Source organism: Geotrypetes seraphini, chromosome 5 (assembly GCF_902459505.1).
Source record: "Geotrypetes seraphini chromosome 5, aGeoSer1.1, whole genome shotgun sequence".
Classification (NCBI taxonomy): Eukaryota; Metazoa; Chordata; class Amphibia; order Gymnophiona; family Dermophiidae; genus Geotrypetes; species Geotrypetes seraphini.
In genome coordinates this window covers 219,621,268-219,647,764 of record NC_047088.1, presented here as the reverse complement: position 1 = coordinate 219,647,764, position 26,497 = coordinate 219,621,268, and the positions used below count along the sequence as shown (strand labels likewise).

At 41.1% G+C, this 26,497-nt stretch overlaps 1 protein-coding gene across 7 annotated transcripts in view; it reads left to right on the top strand.

Annotated features, from left to right (window-relative positions):
• The window catches only part of GALNT13 (polypeptide N-acetylgalactosaminyltransferase 13), a 391,518-nt gene that overhangs the window by 139,406 nt on the left and 225,615 nt on the right, over positions 1-26,497 (top strand). The window lies entirely within an intron of this gene.

Below are 26,497 nucleotides of genomic sequence, written 5' to 3'. Positions count from 1 at the left end.
ACATTTTGCCATGTCCAGTGAGCAGATCTAAAAGAAGTGGCCAGGTTGGATCGTGGGCATTTCTAAAAGTTATGTGCTCAGAGCATAATTCAGGCATTTATGTCTGGTTTTAGCTGGTCCAAATGAGTGTACCTAAATGTTATGACACACACTGGTATTAAGAGTGATTCTATAAGGTGAGTGCAACTTTTACAGAATTGCACTTAGCACCATACTAGTCGGTGCTGATATTTTTAGGCACCAGATATAGAATTGGGCCATTCATATCCTCAGGGTCCTGTAGAGAGGTGCCTAGTTAAAGAACAGTCCCATTAGTGCATGCTAAAATGCAGAACTAAAACTAAATTAAACTTTCAGATTAAAGTCAACATAAAATAAAACAGTAAGGCCCTCTTTTACAAAGGTGCGCAAAGCGTTTTAGCGCAGATTTAGTGCCCACTAAATCAACGTGTGTGCTAACCATTAATACGTCCATAGGATAACATGCATGCGTTAGCGTTTAGCGTGTGTTTAGCGCACCTTTGTAAAAGGGGATAAATGTTATATTTTTTTAGTTGTAAAATGACTGCATTTCTGTAGGTATGTGTCTGCATGCAAGGTTATTAGGTTTCAGTAACATATGATAATATAAATTTGGTAGCAGAATACCTACATTCCACCTTTTCCATCTCCTTGTGACTTCATCTGGATTGCTGAGGGAAAGCCAGGAGTAAGAACTCAGCTGAGCTAATTTCCAGATAACTATCATTATTCTCTTTTACACAGTGCATAAACATGTAAGCTAATTGGCTGAGATGCAACAGATGTGTCACTATTGTGGAAATGTGGTTAAAGGCGAGGTCATAACCAGATTTGTGTCCTGCCAGGTGTGAGCTGACTTAGATGTAAGCTGATCTCAAGATATGTATGCTGCCCATACTTGAAGAAGAGGGGTTCATTATAGTGCCACCCAAATCCTAGTCCAATTGTGGCTGGGCTGGGCTGATGGATTTAAAGAACAGGGAGGATGTGAAGGTGTTTATTTATCTAATTATTTACTTCTGTGTTTTTTATTCCACTTAAGTGGAGTGCAATTAAAAAAAACAACCCAAAAACCATACAACAGAGCATATGCAATAAAACAAACATAATGAAAACCCAGGCACTAACTTAACCTAATTTGAATGAAGAATACTATCATATCAGTCCGTTCCAGCAAGATGTTATCTCACTGGTTTACCAAACTTCATTCGATACCATTTAATTATTTTTGGGTCCTCAGAGGGCCACCACGCACAGTTTTATATTACGTTTTTCATAAATATTTATAAGTACTTTTAGCATATTTATACTTAAATTAATATTTATGAAAAACGTAATATAAAACTTATGGTCCAGTGACGAAAGGGTGCATAAAGCCCCGCACAATGAGATGTATTGAGTGCGTGGTGGCCCTCTGAGGACCCAAAAATAATTAAATGGTATTGAATGAAGTTTGGTAAACCAGTGAGATAACATCTTGCTGGAACGGACTGATAAAACAAACATAAACATTAAAACTAATTTGTATTCAAAATGATGAATGCTTCTGAAAAACAAACAAAAAAAATTAAGTTGGTAAATTCCTGAGGAAAAAAAGAAGTCTTTGTGTAACTAGGGTTAAAAGTTACCTGAGTGAGAAAACCAGGGTTTAAATAAGAGTTTAAAGGGTTTTAAAACAAAAAAAATCTGGACTGTAAGACCTGTGGGGTTTTTTTTTCCTATTTTCAGAAGTATGGTTTGTGTATTTTTTGTATTGGTGCAATTTTGTTATTCTGTTGCTGATTTCCTGCACAGATTTGCTGTCCTAGTGCAGAGATCAGCATCATCTGCTTGAACATTCTGTCAGATTTGGGAGGGAGGGTGACTTGGATCTGTGTGCAGGTAATTTGGTTTCTGTGCCTTGTGAGAAGGTAATTATAGCTGGTTTTATTGAATTTTGAAAAGGAATTGGAGGTTTTGGTTGAAGTTGAGGTTAGATATGTAGATTCTGGTATTTATCCAAGGGTGAAAACATTTCTTTCTGGCTGATGTGAAGAATTGTTTTATCTGTGAAACTATTTGATACTAGAAAAATAGTCTGAGAATCTTCTGGGAAGTGTTTTGAGAGATTCTCTCAGTGACAAATCTATGGTGCTGATTTTTGGAGAAGATTTTATGAGAGGTCCTGTGTGAGATTCCTGTGTAATGTTGTGAGAGAAATATTGGTGAAGCAAAGTTGTGAAACTGCTTTTGAAACCTGATTTCTGAAGAAATTTTCAGTCTCTGTGTAATAAGTCTGTGGTGCTGATTTCTGGAGAATTTAATAGATGTTCTGTGACAGATTTCTGTGGAATGTTGTGAGAGACTATTAGTGAAGCAAAGTTGTGAAATTGCCTTGGACATCTTTTTCTGGGAATAATTTATGTAAGGATTTTTGGGATTCTGGGAAAAGATTTATATGCATGAAATGTTTAGAGGAAGGATGAGTTTTGTGATTATATATAGGAAATTTGGGGGAGGGAAATAGTATAGGGAACATCAATTATCTGTTTTTTTCCTAGCTTAGAAAGTATTTTAGGCAACTGTGGGGTTATTAGATTTAGGATAGGGTTTTTCTTATTGATTTGGTTTTAGTTAGAGTAGTATGTTGGTTCTAGGGAGAGAGAGAGATCAACTAGCAAAAGCATGCCAACGTGATACCCCTACACAGAAAGGACAGAAAGCTTCCAATACACTAACCTGAGGAAAAAGGAGAATTCGGAGAAGCTGGAGGCTGTAAGATAAATTATTTAAAGAAAGCGTTCTTAGACCCATCAGGTAGTTTTCCCTGGATATAGGATTTTTAAAGAATAAATAATACTTATAAAAATCCTGCATAGTAATTGCTGATGGTAAAACACAATTAATGGAATCAAAGCTTTTACTTGGACATTTAAAGAACTGAGTAGAGGGGAAGCAGAATTTCATTGTCTAGACTTGTTATACAGCATTTGTTTATTAAATTTTATTTCTATTTTCAATTTAGAGTCCTTAGTGCTTCTTTATATCTATTTTGTTAATGGTTTAATTAACATTTTTATTTCCAGGTTACATTACATTTTGTTATTACATATATTATTTTTTTTATGTAATTCACTCCTCCTGGGGAAAGGTATCACTTTATTCCTCGGTGTTCACAACTACAAAATAAATCTTATTTCAAGAGGGATACCTTTTACCTCAGTCAGAGAAGGCGGGGGTTACATTTAGTTGCTTTCAAAACTGTGCACTGTCTGTCAGCACTATAAAAATCCACAGGAAACCTGTTTTTCTCATAAAGACTAGCAATTGAAAAGAAACTAGTTCTAGTTTTAGAAAAGTATATTCATGCTAGTGACGGGATTGAGAGGTGCTGATAGCCCTCTGATCTCAGTGCTCTTGAAGGCCTATAAATTTTTAACATGGCGGAAAAGAATTTTGGAGCAACGTGACACAGTGCCTTATGTGTCAGCAGGAAAATCTTGAATACCATGGGACATTAGATTGGAAGTCGAGGCAAAGATATCAAGTGAGGAGTTATATGCTGATGTCTTGAAACGCCTAATAACAGATGAGTAGCTGCATTATGTATAAGCTGGAGTGAGTGCAGCTATTTGTGAGATGCCTAAAGAAAATTAATTACAGTAATCCAGTTTTGTTAAAACCAAGCTCTGAATCAGTTCTAAAATCATTCACTGGCATAAGCTGTTTTAGCCTACTTAACAAGCTCAAATGATAAAAGCATGATTGAATCGCAACTTTGACATGATATTTCTTAGTAATAGCAGTATCTAACACCATGCCAAGACTACAAGCCTCATGGATAGGAGTAATATTTTATTGCATGTTGCAGCAGCATTTGATACAACTGATCATTTAATTTTGAAACATTTACAATAATATAAGATTCCTAGACCAGCTGCCTATAATAGGAGCCCTTGCCCCGATCCAACCAGGCATGTGAGCTCCTCCTCCTATATCCCGTTTAAGAGATCAATCTACCTGCTTTAAATATCAGCAGCAGTAGAAAAACAACTGCTTTTACATACAAGCAGCAGCGAGACCTACCGCAACCACCAAGAGCCCACAGACCCGATCCTGCCAGGAGTGTGAACTCCTCCCCCTGCAGTCCATTGGAGAGATCAATCTGCCTGCTTTTAAATATCAGCAGCAGTGGAGATCAACTGCTTTTACACCTAAGCAGCAACGAGACCAGCCACAACCACCGAGAGCACACAGACCCGATCCTACCAAGAGTGTGAACTCTTCCCCCCATGCAATCCGCTAAGAAGATCGACTGTCGGCTCCGGGCGGCTTTCCCGCAGAGGAGAGAATCCTGCATTCACCGTGGGCCTCATCTGGGGCAGCCTCCTTGGAGCGGCTGGGGCACGGGCAATGTGTCTGGGAGGGAATGCATGGATGGGAGAACATCGCAGGGGAGGAGACATAGGCATCCTGGGACTGTCTGCCAAGTCTCTTCCCTGAAGAAGCCCTTTCTGGAAACGTCAATCGCTCCTCCTAAACTTACTTGCTCCACTTCATCACTGACGCTGAAACCGTGGATTGAAGACAAAGTTTTATTTTATTTTTCTTTCCAGCTTATGATTTATCTTTAATCTTATCTATTGTTTTGCCTTTTGTCTTTGTTTTGTTCTATTTCTATCATTTAAATTTCTCCAGAATTCTACTGTTCAACGGCTCCCCCTTCTGCTTCTATTCCTTCTCTCCTCTCTTCTACCTTCCAAAGTATTTAGATCAATGCTGTCTTGTTAAAATGTTTATTTTATTTTTATTTTTCCTCTAACTCTACTTTTCACTTCTCTATTACCCTCCAGGTACTTTAGTTAGATTGTGAGCCTTCGGGACAGTAAGGGAATTTTTCAAGTACCTTTCTTATTTCTAATCTTAATGTATATTTTCTGTAAACCGCTTAGAACCTAACGGATGGAGCGGTATATAAGAAATAAATTACATTACATTACATTACATTTACTTAGAGTATTTTCCATCTGGTTGCCGGTTCAAGGTAGTTTTAGGAGAATCAGAATCAAAATAGACCCCAATAATATCAGATATATCTCAAGGCTTAGCTCTTTCTGCTCTGTTATTCAGTATGCTTATGCAATTGCACTACAGGTTATATGCAGGTGACCTGCATCATTGTTCAAATATGTAATTCTGTTGGTTTTGATGCGTTGTATATAAGAACTATTTGTGCATAGATGACATTTAATCAGTTTCCCTGAATGTAGCAAAAACTCAAATACTTTGGTTATCTAGAACAGGAATTATGGATTATCAAAAATGTTGAGGATTCCGTTATTTTTATCATATAAGAAGATAGGAGCCTTGGATTTCTTCTAGATTAAAGTCTTTCTTTTAAATTACAGTTAATGAAGGTTATAAAAACAGTTTTTTAAATATTAGGATGGTAGCTAGACTGAAAAGTTTGTTGAGCACTGAAAATTTTTGTACTGTTGTGCAAGCATTAGTTATACCCCATTTGGATTATTATAATGTTTTATGTTGTGGGTTACCTGAAATGTGGAAGGCCATTTTCGATATGACGTCCAAATCCCAAGTTTGGAAGTTTTTCGGAAGGCACACTAAAATCCAGTACCAAACATGCCCATTTCAAAATTGTAAAAATGTTTATCTTGCTTTTTAGAAAATTGTCATTTTTCAGATAAGTGTCTATCTTTTAACCTTTTTTGAAAAAAAGAAAAACACACATCCAAAAGAAAAATGCACAAAGCAAGCTATTGGAATGTAGGAGGGGCCAGCATTTTGAGTTGAATGACCACACAGACATTTCAGCAGCGCAGCAAGGCACCTTAGAGAGCAGTGTAGTGAACTTCACTTTGCATAAAAAGGTCCAGGTACACATCTTACTATAACCCTCTTATAGTATCTGGTGAGCCCTCCAAAACTTACCTAAAAGCTACTGGACCTAACTGTACACCACACTAATAGCTCTTATATCTGCAGGAGTCACCTATATGTAGGTACAGTGAGATTTGGGTGGGTTTTGGAAGGATCACATATTCCATCAGAAGTGTAGTATACATAACATAGTAAACATAGTAGTTAGAGTGGGATGAGGCCTGAATCCCCATCTCTATGATTGACTGCATCACTCACTAGGCTACTCCAGGAACCTGCGTCCTGCTCTAGTATGACTGGCCATAACACCTGAAGCTATGTTATGCTTCTTTTACATCTTTGGGGAGTGGGAGGAGATCAGTGACTATTGGGGGAGTGTGTGTGTGTGTGGGGGGGGGGGTCATGTTTATATCCCTCTAGTGGTCATCTGGTCAGTTAGGGTGCCCTTTTGGCAATTATTCATTATTGAAACAGGTCTAGCCTGAAACATCCCAATGATGCTTTGGATATATTCCTAAATTTTTGATTACGGAAGAAAAATGTCCAAGTTATAAGCCCGCACTAGTCTTGCCCACACCATGCCTCTAACACACACCCTTGAAATTTAGACGAACTGCTAATGAACAGCATAGGGTTTGAAAATAGCGAATTGGAAGAGTTTAGCGAGAAAATGTCCATCTGCCCCTTTATACCACTTTTTGGACATTTTTCTCTTTTGAAAATTAGCCCCATATTCAACCTTTTTAGATAGCCCAAAATGATGCTACTCAGCTAATTAAGGGGGCATCTTGAATGTGTCATATTACCCCAGTTTTGCAGGAGCTTCAATGGCTACTGGTTGCTCTGTTCATCCAGTTTAAAATCTTGACCTTAATATTTAAAGCATTAGTGAATAATGCACCCTTAACTATTGTTTCATGTTTATAAAGATCTACAGGTTCTTGAGAACTTTGAGATCCTAGAGGAAATGGGTTTTTGAATGTCCCCTTTTTCTACTAGGTACACTTGGGCATGAGAGTTCTGTTTTTATAAGGGAGAAAAGGGAATGGGTCTTATATACCACCTTTTTGTGGTTACACATTCATTGGTTCAAATAATTTTTGACCAAACATAACTACTGTGTTTAGAAGAATTACATTACATTAGTGATTTTTATTCCGCCATTACCTTGCGGTTCATAGACATGGAAGGCTACCTGCAGGGAAACCCCTTTTTCTCCCATGCTTCTTAATTTGTTAGTTTTTTTGCGTAATATCTTATTAGAAAGTGGCGAATGGTTATTTTCCTGTGCTGACTACATTTTCATGTTATGAGTACATAAGAATATAAGAACATAAGAATTGCCATACTGGGACAGACTGAAGGTCCATCAAGCCCAGCATTTCTAACTGTATGGATAAGATCTCCTCCTGGGCCTCTATTAACAAATTGAAACTTAACAGCAGTACTTTGGTTTCATAACCCTTCTGTTTTCATACCTTCTTGAATTATACTTAACTCAGGAGCATCTTTGCCTATTGAAGAAACATCTAAGGTTTTAGGTCATTTTCGTCTAACTTTTTTCACCCAGCGTTTTCAGTGCTTCCAGATAGTAAACTTGTTTAACTGTTTCTCTAGTTGGCACAGATTCATAATGAACAATCCCTCTGATATCAGACATTGATAGCAACATTGTTTTGACTTTTGATTTGGTTCTGTTTACCCTCCCGGCAGAGCCCCTGGAAACTCTGGCTGTGTTCAGCCACCTACCTGTGCAGATTCTCATGTTCAGTGTGTTCACAAGAAAATAGCAAAAGAATATATTTTTTTCTGAAGGGCAAAAAGCATAAACTGCTACTTGTTTCCCGGCTGTTTAACCAGATGTGACTTTTGTGGACATAATCATGGCATCCCTTGCTGTGTTGATACACAACGGAACCCTTCTCACAAGCTCAGATGGACTGCTGCTAGAACCGAACTGCATGCTACTCTTGATTACACTTGGCAAAATGTTACTGAATCTCTTTGTATTTGGAGCAAGGAGAAGATGCACGAGTCTAAGTTTTCTGGGACATTTCAGTGTTTCTCTTGTACTCATTGACAACTCTTTTAATGGCTATAAGGTAAAAATAGAATAAAAGAAACCTGCATTGTCTCCTAGACTTTCTTGAAAAACATGCCTTTGATATCACTAAAAAGGGTACCATTTGGATGAATCATCAGACTACACAAGAATAGAGAGATCCTGGAGGAGCCACAAGGGATGGACACCATGGCAAGAGGAAAGGAAAAACACACCAGAAAGAACTTAAATGTATGCCCAAAAAGAATCTTAAAAATGAAACCATTTACCTATCCAAGATTCCTCTAAACTATGCAATGTCTAGAGAATAACCTTTGTAAGGCTATGAATGTGACTATATGTTGGAAAACTATGGGGTCCTTGTACTAAGGCGTGCTAGCCGTTTTAGCGCATGCTAAATGCTAACGCGTCCGTAGGATATAATGGACGTGCCAGCGTTTAGTGTGCACTAAACCGGCTAGTGCACCTTAGTAAAAGAACCCCTGTGATAGTTCTAAACTTGTTTCTTCTATTTCTATAAAAAATGTACCCCTACAAACAGTTAACAACATAAAAATTTTAGGGGTAATTTTTGATCATAAGCTGACTTTCCTTGATCACATTAGTAATATTGTTAAAACAACCTTTTACAGGCTGCGCCAAATTTGTTCACTCTCACAATTTTTATGTTCAAAATCCCTTAATATTCTCATTCACTCTTTGGTCTCTTTTGGATCTCTAAAATTGATTATTGTAATGCCCTTTTTAAGGGCATTTCTCTGAATGAAATTAAACGTTTACAAATTATTCAAAATGCTTCCATTAAACTTCTAACTAAAACTAGGAAATTCGACCATGTAACTCCTCTTCTTAGGAAAGCACATTGGCTTCCTATATCTCACCGGATAACATATAAATTATGCATACTTACTTTTAAATCCCTATTTTATAAAACTCCAGCATTCATCTATAATTATTAATCCCTTATACTCCAAATAGAACATTGAGATCCAATGAACAAAATCTATTGACGATCCCTTCTCTTAGGGTTATTAATACAAGACGGCAATTTATTTTTTCTGTTACTGCACCTCAAATTTGGAATTCCCTCCCTATTTATTTAAGGGAAGAGCGCAATCTGGAGAAATTTAAGAGTAATTTAAAAACTTTTCTTTTTAAAGATGCTTTTGATAATTAGCTAACTAGTTCGCTGGTTACATTTTTAATTCCACTGTACAATATTAAGGTTTTTTGTTTTCCCTGCCTTTTGTTTTTTCCCTGATTGTCTTACTTTCCTTTAATGATTTTGTATTTCATTCTCCTTTTTCCTTGTGTTTATGGTTTGTTAAGTTTGTCTGTTAGTCCGCTTGGACGTAATATATTACTAAATATTGTATTGTTCCCCAAATATTGTAATTTTAAAATGTTCATCGCTTAGAAATATGATTGAGCAATTAATCCAAAATTTTATTAAACTTGAAACTTGATTGTAAACTGTAACCTGTTCTGAGCTCTTTGGAGAGGATGGGATATAAAAGCAAATAAATAAATAGGTGTAGTATTGGAGTCTTCATAATCATTAAAATCTCAAGTTTCTAATATATGGAAGAAATCTTTTCTTCTGCTTGAGGCAATTAAGGCTAATTAGATCTTATTTTCATGCTCACGGTTTTACTGAGCTGATCCAGATGTTGGTGTTTTCCCACCTGGGTTATTGCAGTTCTTTATACTATATATAAAGTATACTGCCAATTCCAGACTTCATTCCTTTCATCTAGCTGCCCCCTATGCCTGGAATAAATTACTCGAGTTTGTCCGTCAAGCCCCTTTCCTTGTTTAAAAGCAGACTGAAAATCAACCTTTTTGATACAGCCTTCAATCCTTAACCCTACTCCTCTGCCCTCCAACCCAACCAACTGATTAACCATTCCCTTTAACTGTATCCATGACATCTTGTTTGTCTGTCTTCCCTGTTTAGATTGTAAGCTCTTTCAAGAAGGGACTTTTTTTCTTACTCTTTGTGACTGTACAGCACTGCATGCATCTGGTAGCACTGTAGAAATAATCAATAGTAGCAGTAGTAGTAATTCTAGTCTGATCAATAAGTTACAACTGATTCAAAACACTGCAGTTCAGTTGATTTTTAGGTTGAAGAAATATGATAGTATTACTGATTATTAGTACAAACTTCCCCCTCCCCTTTTTACTAAGCCACGGTAGAGGTTTCTATCATGGCCCAGAGCGCTTAATGTTGTAATGCTCAAAGAATTCCTATGAGCATAAGAGCAGCGTTGGAGCATTTAGCACCCTGGGTTGCAAAGAGGGCCTTCATTGGCTACCTGTGAAAGCTCAAATTGTTTTTAAGATTGCTTGTACTACTTATCATTCTTTATATGGGGACTCTTCTGATTCATTAACTCAATTTTTTACTTATTTTTTTCTGCACCTCAGATTCAGGATACTTTGAAATTAAGATTATCCCAGGACAAGCAGGGCAGGTATTCTCACAAGTGGGTGATGTCATCCGACGGAGCCTCGATGCGGACGCCTCACAAGCAGACTTGCTTGAAGAAACTCGAAGTTTCGAGTCGCCCGCACTGCGCATGCGCGAGTGCTTTCCCGCCCAGCGCAGGGCGCGTCTCCTCAATTCTTACTTTTCCGCAGAGCCGAGAAGTCCGTCTTCGACTCTCTGCGTGAAGTGTTTTCACTTGTGCCTTCTTTAGTCCGCAGTTTTGTGTTCTTTTTCTACAAGTTGGACTACAGATACAGGACAGTACATCATAAGGGGTTTGAGAACACTCAATTGTCTCACCAATCCCTTCTGGTTGAATCTTCTTTGAAACATTCTCACCTTCTCAGGTGTATGCCACTGTTCCTCCGGAAAGGGAAGGTAAAACGATGGTCAGATTTGGTCGTCACATTTACCAGAATTCGATGATGACCTCCAGAGTCCTCAACTATAATTTTCATTTCATCACCTATTTTGAGTTCTTTCTTTCCATTCAACCAAAGTTCATGTCTTATCTGGATTCTCGTATGCACTTTGAATTCCAAGAAGTCCTTGCTTCCTTGTCACAACTCCGGCTGCAGCTTCTTCAATTGTCCGAGGAAGAATAACATTATTCGCCGATGATGCCAAGCTAAGCAATGTAGTGAACAAGAGCACAACAGACAATAATTCAATGGCAGATGATATGATGCATGACCTACTTCTACTGGAGGAGCACTGGTCTAGGTCCTGGCAACTCAGTTTCAATGCCAAAAAATGCAAAGTCATGCACCTGGGAAGCCGAAATCCATGCAAGATTTACACCCTAAATGGCGAGATCTTGACAAAAACTGAAGCAGAAAGAGACTTAGGGGTGATTGTCAGGGAAGACATGAAGTCTGCAAATCAAGTTGAGCAAGCTTCATCCAAAGCAAGGCAAATCATAGGTTGCATACGCAGGAGTTTCGTCAGCCGTAAACCTGAAGTCATTATGCCACTGTATAGATCCATGGTGAGACCGCACCTGGAGTACTGTGTGCAATTTTGGAAGCCACATTACTGCAAGGATGTACTGAGACTGGAATCGGTCCAGAGAATGGCCACCAGGATGGTCTCGGGACTCAAGGAGCTCCCATATGAGGAGCGGTTAGGGAAGTTGCAGCTCTACTCACTCGAGGACCGTAGAGAGAGGGAAGATATGATCGAGACATTCAAGTACCTCACGGGTCGCATCGAAGTGGAAGAGGATATCTTCTTTTTCAAGGGTCCCATGGCAACAAGGGGACATCAGTGGAAAATCAGGGGCGGGAAACTGCACGGTGACACTAGGAAGTTCTTCTTCACCGAAAGGGTGGTTGATCGCTGGAATAGTTTTCCACTTCAGGTTATTGAGGCCAGAAGCGTGCCAGATTTTAAGGCCAAATGGGACAAACATGTGGGATCTATCCGCAAAGATAGATAGGGAGGGTCATTGGAGTGGGCAGACTTGATGGGCCGTGGCCCTTATCTGCCGTCTATTTCTATGTTTCTATGTCCTATGATGCTTGCTACTGCTTGCTCTGTGGTCATGCGACGTCTGGCTTGGCTCCATACTATCGACATGAATCCTAATTTACAGGACCGGCTGGCTAATGTTCCTTGCGCTGGCAATGACCTCTTTGACGAGTCTATAGAGGCGGCCACCAAGTAGCTCTCGGACCATGAGAAGTCTTTTGCATCCATTCTCAGACCGAAACCGAAGCCAGCTCCTCCTCGTCCTACACGCCCTCCTCAAATCTATCAGTGGCGTTTTCCTCCAAAGCAGGCTCCTTCTACTCGTCAGCCTGTCAAGAGGCAGCATCCCCAGAAGCAGCAAAAGCCTCAGCCATCTGCTGTACCTAAGGCTCCTCAGCCTTTTTGACTGTCTCGAACGGAGCATAACCTCAGTCGTTCTGCCATTTCCCGTTTTCCCCCCATAGGAGGTTGTCTCTATCATTTTTACTACCGATGGACGACGGTTACTACAGACCTCTGGGTCCTTTCCATCATCAGGGAGGGATACTCTCTTCAGTTCCATCAAGTTCCTCCGCAACATCCTCCAAGAGAGTATCCTTCCAATCCCTCCCAGACCACCCTTCTTCTTCAGGAAGCTCAAGCTCTACTTCAGCTTCGAGCTGTCGAGCCTGTTTCTCTGGCTCAGCAGAACAAGGGTTTTTACTCCCTGTATTTCCTTGTTCCGAAGAAGACGGGCGATCTGCGACCTATTTTGGATCTCAGGATACTCTACAAATTCCTAGTCAGAGAAAAATTTTGCATGTTGACCCTGGCATCTCTTTATCCCCTCCTCGAGCAGAACGACTGGTTATGCTCTTTGGATCTCAAGGAGGCCTACACACACATTCCCATCCATCCGGCCTCCCTTCAGTACCTCAGATTTCGGGTGGGGACTCTACATTTTCAATACAGAGTACTTCCTTTCGGTCTGGCCTCCTCACCCAGAATCTTCACCAAGTGCCTGGTTGTGGTGGCCGCTGCTCTCAGGAACCATGGTCTTCAAGTATTTCCATACCTCGACGACTGGCTCATCAAAGACTCCACGTCTCAAGGCATCATCGTAGCGACCCAACGGACTATCTGGTTCCTGCAAAGCCTGGGATTCGAAATCAACTTTCCCAAATCCCATCTACAGCCGTCTCAGACTCTTCAATTCATCGGGGCCATTCTAGACACGATCCAACTCAGAGCATTCCTTCTTCAACAACATCTGGATGCTCTTCTCCAGCTTTGTCATGCAGTGTCCTCTCGCCCTTCCATTTCGGCGAGACATATGATGGTTCTTCTGGGTCACATGGCTTCCACAGTACACGTGACTCCTTTTGCCAGACTTCACCTCAGAATTCCTCAGTGGACCCTGGCATCTCAATGGATGCAGGTTTCCGACCCTCTGACTCGACACATCCAGGTCACTCCTGCTCTGACACAGTCTCTTCGCTGGTGGATGCTCACTTCCAATCTATCCAGAGGTTTACTTTTTCACACACACCCCCATCAGAAGGTTCTCACGACCGATTCTTCAACTTACGCTTGGGGGGCTCATCTAGATGGGGGGGCTCATCTAGATCAAGGCTATTGGAACAGTACAGATTGTTAGTGTCACATCAATCTACTGGAACTCAGGGCGATTTTCAATGCTCTCAATGCTTTTCAGCATCTACTTCACGACCGTGTAGTCCTCATTCGAACGGACAATCAGGTCACAATGTATTATGTCAACAAACAAGGCGGCACAGGATCTGCCTCCCTCTGTCAGGAAGCTCTGAAAGTTTGGGATTGGGCAATTCGCCACAACACCTTTCTCAAAGCTGTCTACATTCAGGGGGCGGACAATGCCTTAGCGGACAACTTGAGTCGTCTTCTTCAGCCTCACGAATGGACTCTCCATTCCACGTCCCTTCATCACATCTTCTCTCAGTGGGGAACACCTCAGATAGACCTCTTTGCAGCCCCCCACAACTACAAACTGCCTCAGTTCTGCTCCAGGATCTACACTCCTCATCGCCTCGAGGCAGATGCTTTTCTTCTGGACTGGACGAATCTCTTTCTATATGCGTTTCCTCCATTCCCTCTCATTCAAAAGACGCTGGTCAAGCTGAAGACTGACCATGCCATCATGATTCTGGTTGCTCCTAGGTGGCCCAGACAACCCTGGTACTCCCTTCTCCTTCAACTCAGCAGCAGGGAACCATACCGTCTATCAGTTTTTCCTTCTCTGCTTACACAGCATCAGGGATCTCTGCTTCATCCCAACCTGCAGTCTCTACACCTGACAGCTTGGTTCCTCTCAACGTAACTCCTCTCCAGTTTTCTCAATCTGTGAGAGATGTTTTGGAAGCTTCATGAAAGCCTACTACTAGACAATGCTATCACCAAAAATGGACTAGATTTTCTACTTGGTGTTTTTCTCATCATAAGAAGCCTCACCATTCCTCCTTATCTTCAGTTTTGGACTATCTGTTGCACCTTTCTCATTCTGGCCTCAAGTCTACATCGATACGAGTCCATCTGAGTGCAATTGCTGCTTTCCATCAGCCTATTGAAGGGAAACCTCTCTCTCTGCTCATCCTGTGGTTTCCAGATTCATGAAAGGACTTTTCAATGTCAAACCACCTCCTGTGGTTTGGGACCTCAATATTGTTCGTACTCAGCTGATGAAACCTCCATTTGAACCAATGGACAAAGCTCATCTGAAGTATCTCACTTGGAAAGTGGTATTTCTCATTGGCCTCACTTCTGCTAGACGAGTCAGTGAGCTCCAAGCATTAGTTGCGGATCCACCTTTTACAGTGTTCCATCATGACAAGGTGGTTCTTCGCACTCATCCAAAATTCCTTCCTAAAGTGGTCTCTGAATTTCATCTCAACCAATCCATTGTTCTTCCAGTGTTTTTTTCCAAAGCCTCATTCTCATCCTGGAGAATCAGCTCTTCATACTCTGGACTGTAAACGTGCTTTGACTTTCTATTTGGAATGCACCAAACCACACAGAACTGCTCCTCAACTTTTTGTCTCCTTTGATCCAAACAAGTTGGGACGTCCTATTTCTAAGTGTACCATCTCCAACTGGATGGCGGCTTGTATCTCTTTCTGCTATGCCCAGGCTGGATTACCCCTTCACAGTAAAGTCACAGCCCATAAGGTCAGAGCAATGGCAGCTTCTGTAGCTTTCCTCAGATCTACTCCTATTGAGGAAATTTGTAGAGCTGTTACCTGGTCCTCGGTTCATACTTTCACTTCTCACTATTGTCTGGATACTTTCTCCAGACGGGATGGACAGTTTGGCCAAACAGTATTGCAAAATTTATTCTCCTAAATTGACAACTCTCCCACCATCCCACTTTGGTTAGCTTGGAGGTCACCCACTTGTGAGAATACCTGCCTGCTTGTCCTGGGATAAAGCACAGTTACTTACCGTAACAGTTGTTATCCAGGGACAGCAGGCAGCTATTCTCACATCCCACCCACCTCCCCGGGTTGGCTTCTCTGCTGGCTATCTGAACTGAGGAGACGCGCCCTGCACTGGGCGGGAAGGCACTCGCGCATGCGCGGTGCGGGTGACTCGAAACTTCGAGTTTCTTCAAGCAAGTCTGTTTGTGAGGCGTCCGCATCGAGGCTCTGTCGGATGACGTCACCCACTTGTGAGAATAGCTGCCTGTTGTCCCTGTATAACAACTGTTACGGTAAGTAACTGTGCTTTCCCTTCTATCCAAGGTATTCAATATATATGTCAATTTAATCTGATTTTTACATTTATTGCTATTTCAGTCTGGAATGACCTTCCATCATCCCTCTTGTTTTTGCAAGAGATTGAAGATTGTTTTATTTGATAAGTTTCATTAATTTTTCTGTTGGTTTAAATTTTACATTGTTTACTGTAAGGGTTTTTTTTGGGTTTTTTTTTTGTAAGTTCCCCATTGCGGGTTATCTTATTGTAAATCACTTTGAACTATATAAATGCAATACAGGTATGTATTAGATTATAAGATAAGTTGTAGCTTTAGATTATATTTACTATTTGTTTAAACGTTCTGTTTACTGTATGTTTTATGCTGATTATATATGTTTATTGTAAACTACTTAGACTTTTGAGATAATGTGGGCTATAAATATTTTAAATAAATGGAAGGAGAGTGGCTAACAACAATGATTTCAGATATTGAAAGATTTAAAGAAAGTTGATTACCAGCCATCCAACAAGAAACAGAATTCAGGCACTGTTGCAGTTATTCTATGGATTTAATGAAAAGATTATGTTAAAGGCTAAAAAGGACTGCACGTTATCTGTATATAATCACTAATGTACATTCAGATCAGAAAAGTTTACCGAGAGGCGCCAAATACAAGTCTGAGAGTATGAGCCGAGGCATCCCGGTATGTGAAGAAGATAAAGCAGTGTGTGAGGAACCCACATGGATAAATTAAGAAAAATGGTCCCTGGGACTCCTAAAGATGCCAAAAAGTGATAACAATGGTCCAGATCCTGCCTCATTGTGTCCACTATTAAAAGGAGAGGCTTAGTATTATGTGCACTTTGGATACCATACTGGAATGGGTCTAGTAATGCATACTGATCAACAAAATCATTGAAAAAGAGCAGCCCACTTTATCACCTTTGTTATTGGTGGCAGAAACGAATAGGGCAATAGATTGTCAAATTCTTTGGATCAAGTGAAACTATTTTATGGTGATCTTCAAGGAATCTGGCAACCAGCCAGCTATCAAGGAAGCATTGACCATACTGGGAGGAATTGCAACAATATTCTCACTGTGCTGCAGAAATATCAGAAGAGAGCAAGGGTCATGAACAGAGTAACTTAGGGTTAAATTGCTTTAAGATCCTACAAACCCCATAGCATCAGAGACCATCTGAAAACCCATTAACCAGTAGCTTTGCCATCAGCATCTGAAATGGGAACGTCAAACCTGAAATCATTAGCAGAAAATGAAATATAGCAATGCTGATCACAAATGGGATACTTGACCATTTATTTCAAAGAGTTCTTTGGGATGGTTCAAAGCCATTTCAGTCTTTGTCTTATAAAATGTATTCCTGGTCAGCTCAAAAATTCAGACAAGTCGCAAAAGAAAAAAAAATTCCTTATTCTCATCCAAACATGTCTTTCTCTAAACCTCTTCTGAGCATTGTTAACTCAGCCCTCAGGTCCTTTAAGGCACTATTAAACCAAGGGCTCACATTGTGAATGAAATGACAAACCATCTCTTTCACTGAAGCAATCTAATCCAAAGTGCAAGTCAATATAAAATTCCATAAAGACAAAGTATCCTCTACATCAAGACCAGGATTCTCTGCTCTGTTATCCTGCACTTCCTTCCTCACCCCATGTTTTGGTCCTGAGCCCATCATGCACTGCCTCCCTCATTTTTTCTGTCCTGGGCCCATTCTGCATAACCTCACTCCCTCTTAGTGTGTCCTGGCTATCTTTCCTCCCCCATGATCTGTCCTTTGTTTTCCCTCCCCTCCTGAACCCCCTTTCCCCCCCTTTTATCTGTCCTGAGTTCATGCAGTAGCATATCCCTCCCCCTTTGTGTTACCTGTTCCCTTCCAGCAGTACTCCCCCTTTGTGTATCTTGGGCCTCCATTACCCCCCTTGGTCTGCCTTGAGCCTTCTCCCTGTCCCTTTATGTGTCCTGGGCTCCTCATGCACCCCCTTCCCTGACTGTGTTGGCCCTGGGCCTGCTCCTTCTCTCTTTGTCTATCTGTGCCTCTTCAGAGGCACAGCAGGGGCCCCTCCTTCCCCAATCTTCAAGACTTTCACACTGAGCTGGGGAGGGGGGCTGTAGCACCTCCAGCTGAGGCAGCTTTCTCTTGCAGTCCTGGCTGCTGCCCACTGCATTCCCTTGTGCTCTGGCCTCATAACCACACAGTTGATTCTCTCCAGAGGTTAGCCACACCTGCTGCCTAACAGGTTGTTGTGGTGGGCCAAAACTAGGGTTGCCAGTTTCCTCTTTAGAAAATGAGGACACCTGATGCCACTCATTCTGCCCCTAGCCCCGACCCATTCCGCCTTCATCTCCGCCCTGTTCTGCCTCCAGCCCCACCCCCACATGAATCTCCTGTTTAGAGGTCCTCTGTACATGCGTGGACATCAACACTATGATGCCACATGCAAGCACATGTGTGTATGACATCATCAGGTCAACATCCACACATGCTCAGAGAGTCTCCGGACACAGACTTTCAAAACCCAGACAAACTGGTGGCTTGCTGCTCCAGGGGTGGGGGGGGGGACACTTGCTGCTGCTACTGCAGCTCCTCTGCCTTGTCTTGCTGCTCCTGCTCTTGCTCCTTATAACATTTCTACCTCTACTTCCTCTTGCAGCACTTACTGCAGATGTTTGTCTTCCACCTCCTCTTCCTTCCCCCTCCTCCTCTTCTTCCTGAGGTGGTTGTTGCTCCCCCTGCTCAAGTGGGCCTGTGTGTGTGTGTGTGTGAGGTTTACCATTAGGGTTCATGCATGATTAATGGACTACATTGTGGTACAACTGAGGGTGAGGAGGCAGGAAAAACAGCAGGACAATTAAAGCGCTTACTACCAGTACAAAATGCTGCCATTTGGTTGTTAGGCCACGCACATATTTACATAAGAACATAAGAAGTTGCCTCCACTGGGTCAGACCGAGGTCCATCCTGCCCAGCGGTCCGCTCCCGCGGCGGCAGGATGGACCTCGGTCTGACCCAGTGGAGGCAACTTCTTATGTTCTTATGTAAATATGTGCGTGGCCTAACAACCAAATGGCAGCATTTTGTATTGGTAGTAAGCGCTTTAATTGTCCTGCTGTTTTTCCTGCCTCCTCACCCTCAGTTGTACCACAATGTAGTCCATTAATCATGCATGAACCCTAATGGTAAACCTCACACACACACACACACACAGGACCACTTGAGCAGGGGGAGCAACAACCACCTCAGGAAGAAGAGGAGGAGGGGGAAGGAAGAGGAGGTGGAAGACAAACATCTGCAGTAAGTGCTGCAAGAGGAAGTAGAGGTAGAAATGTTATAAGGAGCAAGAGCAGGAGCAGCAAGACAAGGCAGAGGAGCTGCAGTAGCAGCAGCAAGTGTCCCCCCCCCCACCCCTGGAGCAGCAAGCCACCAGTTTGTCTGGGTTTTGAAAGTCTGTGTCCGGAGACTCTCTGAGCATGTGTGGATGTTGACCTGATGATCATGTAACTCCTTTATACTTGAAATTTCACTGGTTACCAATGAAATTTAGGATCACATTTAAGATCTTAGGGCTCCTTTTACAAAGGTGTGTTAAGGCCTTAATGCGCGGAATAGTGCGTGCTAAAATGTCGCACGCTAGCCGCTACTGCCTCCTCTTGAGCAGACGGTAGTTTTTCAGCTAGCGCGCACTATAGTGCACGCTAATCCGGTGCGTGCACTAAAAACTCTAGCGCACCTTTGTAAAAGGAGCCCTTAATGTTAGCACATAGAGCATTGTATGAGTTACAACTGTTATAGCTCTCTAACCTGGTACTGTTCTATGCACCTAGGCGTTTATTAAGATCTTTGAATGATAACAGAATAGCTGTTCCCCACATTTTGAAAGCTTACCTTGCCTCGACTAGAAATGGTGCATTTTTCTATTTAGTTCCAATACTGTGGAACAGTTTACCAGTGGAATTGAGGAAGGAACAATCATTTCAAAATTTTAAGACATCTAAAAGCATATTTTTTTCAAATGGCCTTTTTAAATGGATAAAATGGATTTGGGACTGCAGTCAGCATTTATATTTATATTTTTAATTTATATTAATTAACAATTTTTAATTTTATTTGTTAATTTGAATGTTATAGAATATGATGTATTCCCGGGGGGGGGGGTGGTGGTAGTTAATTAAATATAGTTGTAAAACATATTATTAAATATTTAAAACTTATTATTTGCTATCTATTATATCCTGAATACTTGATTATTTATTTAAGCATGAATGTACTGTTTCCAACAAAATGGTAATTTTTTGAGAATGCCATATAATTATCAATTTCATAGTTAATATTATAATAATAGTATCCGGGGGGGAGGGGTAGTTAATTAAATATAGACGTAAAATATATTGTTAAACACTTAAAACTATATTAATTGCTATCTATTATATCACATTAGGCAAATAATAAATCCTATCATCAGCATAACTAGATTAAATGATGATACAACAATATAATTACAATATAATATAAAATGTCACAAATAATATATTAATTGGGGCATATTACAATATAAATCTTTAATCAATAACGTCATATATGTTACCACGTGTACTAATACAAATTATAAGTTTGATTTAGTGTGCGTACCAGTATTCATCTGTGCTTATGCGAGTGTAGACATACATACTTATATGTTACAGCACAGTGTTTTAACAAATTGTTGTTGACAGTAATATTGGACTTATACATGAATTTTGGTATATTGAATATGAATTGATATGATTCTTAATTAATGCGCAGGAAATGTTTTTTTTTTCTCTCTCTCTCTCTCTCTCTCTCTCTCATTCTAGTACTATTATTCTCTTAGTTAAGTGCTGTGAGGAATGTTTGCTTAGTTATCCTGAACTCTTTCCGCTTCTCTTCTTTCTTAGTAATGTGGCACCGCCTGTTTTTATACACAGGTGCCTGCGCACGTAGTACACACATGATGATTTCTGGTTTCTTAGTCATGTTGTTTCTACGTGACTTTCCACTTAACGAGCATCCACTTATTTTTGCTTAGCAAAGGATTAATGACTCCCACATATCACTTACCCCATGTCACTTATGTTGTTATCACTGAATGTCAAGGGCCTAAACAACGTTATAAAGAAAAAAAAAGATTCTAACCTATCTGAAATCCAAACACCTTGACATTATTTGACTAGAAAATTCACACATTACTCACCACCTCACTGCTCATATTTGCAAATAGATATGTTCCTTATCAGTCACTCTCTTTGGTAATTTTTAAAGGACGCCTCAATTGAAGAAATTTCAATCTCAGATCATGCTGCTATATCCCTATCCCTAGATAACATCACACAAATTCTGCCTTCTAGGCAGTGGAGATTTAACTCCAGTTTACTTCTTGAGACAGATTTTTAAGGAACACATTGCCAAGGTTATTAAATAATTTTTTCAATTTAATAAATCCGAAGATACCAATTGGGTAATAACTTGGGATGCCGTCAAAGCATACATCCGGGGAGAGATTATCTCAATCAACTCCAAAAGTAAAAAAACTAAAGTTGCAGAAATTACCGCGCTGGAGCGTGATATTAAAAACAAAGAGCTTGAGCACCAAAGGGATATCAACAACGTTAATATTCTCTTGGACCTGCAAAAACTCTGCTTCCAGCTTAATTCTAAGTTACAGAAAGATGTGGCCCACTCTGTTTTCATCACAGAAGCTAATTATTACTCCGAAAACAACAAACCTGGCCACCTTCTTGCAAAAGAAAAGTGAAAAGAAGCCAATTGATAGCTTAATCACTGACTCTGGTGATGCCGTCTCCTCTACCCATGATATTTTAAATAAATTCTAAAAATATTATGGAAAACTATAAACTTCAGAGTTAGTGGATTAAACAATTTCATATAACTTTTTAGATGGAGTTGAGCTTCAGACCTTACCCATCAAAGGCCAAGAACTGCTTTCTTCATCCATTATGCAAAAGGATATTACGGACGCCATTTCTGAAATGGTCAAGAACAAATCTCCTGGTCCAGATGGATTTACCGTTGAGTTTTATTTGTCTTTTCAAAATATCTTAATATGCAACAGTTTTTTGATCAATTAATAATGCAAGGATCTGCCTCTGGTTCCTTTACAGAAGCAACTATTCTAGTCATACCTAAACCTGGGAAAGATCCACAGTACATCACAAATTATAGACTATGATCAATGTGGATGACAAAATTTATGCCAAGATACTCGCGACAAAGCTACAATAAGTCATCCCACAGTTGATATTAACAAGAGGCATTCATTTAACAACTCCCGTACTTTACTGAATATAATTGCCAATTGTCGGTCTGTTTCTAACAAACTGGCACTTATAAGTCTGGATGCTGAAAAAGCGTTCAACAGATTAGAATGGCCTTTCATTTTTTTCCACCTTACGCAAATTCAATATACCAGGCCAGTTCATAAACATGTTAACTGTATTATACTCCAATCCAAATACAAGAATATCCATTAATGGCCACCTTTCAGAAATATTTAAACCATCTAGAGGTACTCGACAAGGATGCCCTCTGTTTCCGCTGCTTTTTAATTTAGCATTAGAACCATTACTGGCAGCCATTAGGGCTGAACCGGACATTCATGGTTTTACATACAGAGATGTTGAAATCAAACTTTCTGCCTACGCTGATGATGTCATGCTATATGTAACTCCGGATTCTATTCCACAAGTCATCCAATTATTAAGCAGTATGCATGCGTATCAGAATATAAATTGAATACTACTAAGTCTGAACTAATACCGCTTAACTGCTTAGAAGACAAACAAATCATCAAATCTCTCGGATTTGCATGGAATGAAAGTAAATTGAAATATTTAAGAATTCTCATAGGCCCATCGCTGAGAGATACCGAAAGATTAAATTCTGAATACATATTAGATATGCTAAAAGACTTAACACATAGATGGTCACCACTTAAAATCACCTGGTGGGGCCGTCTTGCTACAATAAAAATGATGATCCAGCCTAAAATTTCCTATGTGTTACCTGTTACATAAGAAAATATACAACAGTATAAAGCAACTCCTGAGCAAATTTTTATGGAATAAGAAACCACGAATTGCAATACACAAGTCAAATGGAGGCGTCAATTTTCCCGATTTCTTTAGATACCATCAAGCATTTATAATGCGACAGGGCTCCATATGGATTCACAGTAAAACCTTAATTAATCCCCCGTTATGGTTAGCGCTGCAAAAAGTTTACTTGGTGCCAACACACTTGCACTTTTTCTATCAATCACTCCCTCTCCAAAAATACAAAAGCGAATGAATAACATTCATCGCTCAACTATGTCGGTATTACAACAATTCAACAGTGCCATGCAAATCAAATGGAATAACACCTCAATGATCTCCTTGTGGAATAATGATACCTTTAAAATCCAAGGCTCTACTTTGAATTAGCAGATATGACAAAATTGTGAGATCCATACCTTACAAGATCTTCTTGAGCATAATTGCTGGATGACTTTCGAAGAAATATGTAATAAATTTAGCTTACCAATTAATTAACTTGACAGATGGCTCGAGTTAAAGCAATGTGTTAATACAGCGCTTGCAGAGATGGAAAAATTAAAACCCATACCTGATCTCCTTCATAAATGTACTATCACTGCTCCTCTCAAAGGAGTAGCTTCCAAATGGTATGATTTGTTGTGTCAAGAGCAGCCTGTGTCCATGCCACAATTAATGAGTGCTTGGAATACTGACTTAGATATTACTGCAGGTGATGAGCAATGACAAGATGTGTGATCCAGAGCTTTTAAGTCAATTAGATCAGCTTCAGTTCTTCAGTCAGTATACTTCTTCCTACATCGAGCTCATTGGACCCCATATAAGCTTAGCAAATTCTCACACAAAGTTTCTAATTTATGTTGGTCCTGCGGGGTATCAGTAGGAACGCTACCTCACATGATATTTCAATGCACTCATCTTACAGTTTACTGGTATAGGATTTGGCATACCATCACATCCATATTGAAGATCCACGAACCGTTATATCTTAAAATTATTGTCCTTGGCCTTGCGCAACCTCTTTTAGAAACAAATGCTCACCTCCTCAATATATTATTATTTTTAGCTATTAAGAACATACTGCATTCTTGGAATAATTTAGCCAAAGTAGAGTTCATGGTGTGGTGGAACACTGTATGCATCACTACCTAGTTTGAAGGGGCAATCGCAGGAAAATATCTATCCACTGGCGCATTTCTTAAAATCTGGAGCCCTGCCCAAAATTATTGTGTTTTGGACCATTGACATACAGTAATTTAAAACATATTGTTTAATACATATAATGACTAATTTTTGTCGGGTTAATATGATGCTCATTGAGTGTACTCCTCCATATTCACAATATTTCTCCTATGGATAATGTGTGTACTGACTCCACTATGTATTACTTCATGTATGTTATTACATAATCATATGTATACTAGTCTTTTAGCCCCGTTACATTAACGGATACTAGAATATATGTCTGTCTTTCTTTCTTTCTGTCTTTCTCCCTGGCCCCCTTTCTCTGTCTGTCTTTTTGTCTCTCTCCCTGCCCCTGTGTTTTTCTTCCTTTCTGTCTCCCTCCCTCCCGCTGCCTTTCTATCTGTCTTTCTCCCTGCCCCCTATGCAGCATTCCCTCCCCCTCCATTTCCCTGTTCAGCAGCATTTCCCTCCCCTCCCCCACTTCCCTGTACAGCAGCAACTGCATTTCCCTCCTCCCCACTTCCCTGTGCAGCAGCATTTCCCTCCCCCACCCCACTTCCCTGTGCAACAGCATTTCCCTCCCCCTCCATTTCCCTGTGCAGCGGCATTTCCCTCCCCCACCCCACTTCCCTGTGCAGCAGCATTTCCCTCTCCCTCCCCCACTTCCATGTGCAGCAGCAACAGCATTTCCCTCCTCTCCACTTCCTTGTGCAGCAGCATTTCCCTCCCCCACCCCACTTCCCTGTGCAGCAGCAACAGCATTTCCCTCCCCCCACTGCCATATGCAGCAGCCGCAGCAGCATTCCCTCCCCCTCCATTTCCCTGTGCAGCGGCATTTCCCTCCCCCACCCCACTTCCCTGTGCAGCAACAGCAGCAGTATTTCCCTCCCCCTCCATTTCTCTGTGCAGCAGCAACAGCGGTATTTTCCTTCCCCTCCAGTTCCCTTTGCAGCAGCAGCAGCATTCCCCCCCCCTTCTCTTCCCGCGGTCTGGCCTGCTCCGTTAGTGCCTTGTCGGGCCCCCCTTCCCTTCCTGCGGTCTGGCATGCTCCGTTATTCCTTTGTCAGAGTTTATTTTTAAGTTTAAAGGTGCCACGGTGGCTCCTCTCATGATCTCCGCCTGCGTTGGAAGCTTTCTATGATGCAGGTGCGGCTCGTGAGAGGAGCCGCCATGGCGGCTTTTAATTTAAAAATAAACTTCGGCCAGTAGGGCCGTATTTCCTGGCTTGAGGAGGTGGAGAGCAGGTACGGTCATATTTCCTGGCTTGAGGAGGAGGAGAGCAGATAGTCCAGTGCTTTTCATTGTTTCTGTTGGCCACTGTCACAGCAATGTGCGCATGCGCACTCTTGCCGGCTACAGACCTACAGATCAGGGATCACAGATCACGCAGGTAAGAGTGTGCATGCGCGCTTAGCGTTTTATTATAGTAGATACTATCATGATTTGTATTGTTAAATGGTAAGTTTGTTAATTTATATCATAATATTAATAAAATCTATAAAAAAAAGAAATGCATGATTAAGTTAAAAAAAGAAGAAATTTTGCTCCTTTTTCTTCTTTCGTTTCTATTTAAATGGAGTTCTTTTCATATAATTGATTAAATTGTATTGTAAACCGCTTTGATCCTTTTTTTGGCTGTAATGCGGTATAGAAAGATTTTAATAAACTTAAACACATGGGGAGGCTTATAGGAGCAAGGAGGAAGGTCGGGGGTAGGCCAATGAAATTACATGGGAACCAACCCTAAAGCGGGAGAAGGGTAGTGATGTGAGGGTGGGATTGTTTGGTGTGGACACATGTGTGTGTGGGGGCTTCATGCTAAGTGTTTGGGATTAAAGCTGTGTAGGTGGCAGCACATGAGGCCCTGAGTGGTGTGGTGTGCATGCAGGGGAGAGGCCATATGTAGACATAGCTGGGGATTCCCAGGGTTGGAGAGTGCTAGGGAAGAAAAGGTGTGTTTTTGGAGAGCATGTGCCTTGGACATTGAATATAGGCTTAAGGTGTGTGGCTGGTAGGATGTCTTCCAGAGCTGCAGCTTGGTGGGTAAGGCAGCAGGTGGTGTATGGTATGGGTGTGGGTTAGGGGGTGTGAGGGGGTATCTTTTGCAGGAACCTAAGATGATGTCAGGGCCCTATGTGCTCTTCTTTGCTGTCCTTATTGGCCATGTGTATGGGGTTAGGACAAGGGTGGAGGGGATCAAGACACACTGTTTTGGAAGGGGGGCAGCCCTAGTGTGACCCTTTGGCTCTGGAGAACTGTGGCCAACATGTGACGTGGGTTAGAGATCCAGTGGGTCAGCCAGGTGCGGGAGGGTGGTCTGGTGGTCTTCATGTGTAGCATTAGCATGTTGAGTTTAGGTATGGCTTTATACTGCAAACAGGCAGGTTGCTGGGTGTAGTCTAGTGAGCTAGCCCCAAGATTGCTGACTGTGTAGGTGTAGGTCCAGAGACAACGGGTGGGAGGAAAGGGGTGTCGCATAAGTGCCCCCCCATGTTTGCAGGGTGGAGTTGGGGGTGAGCCTTGAGCTGCTGATGCCTTCTGGTGTGAATAGTGCTTTGCATAGTATTGTTTTTCTCTGGTTAAAGACATGAG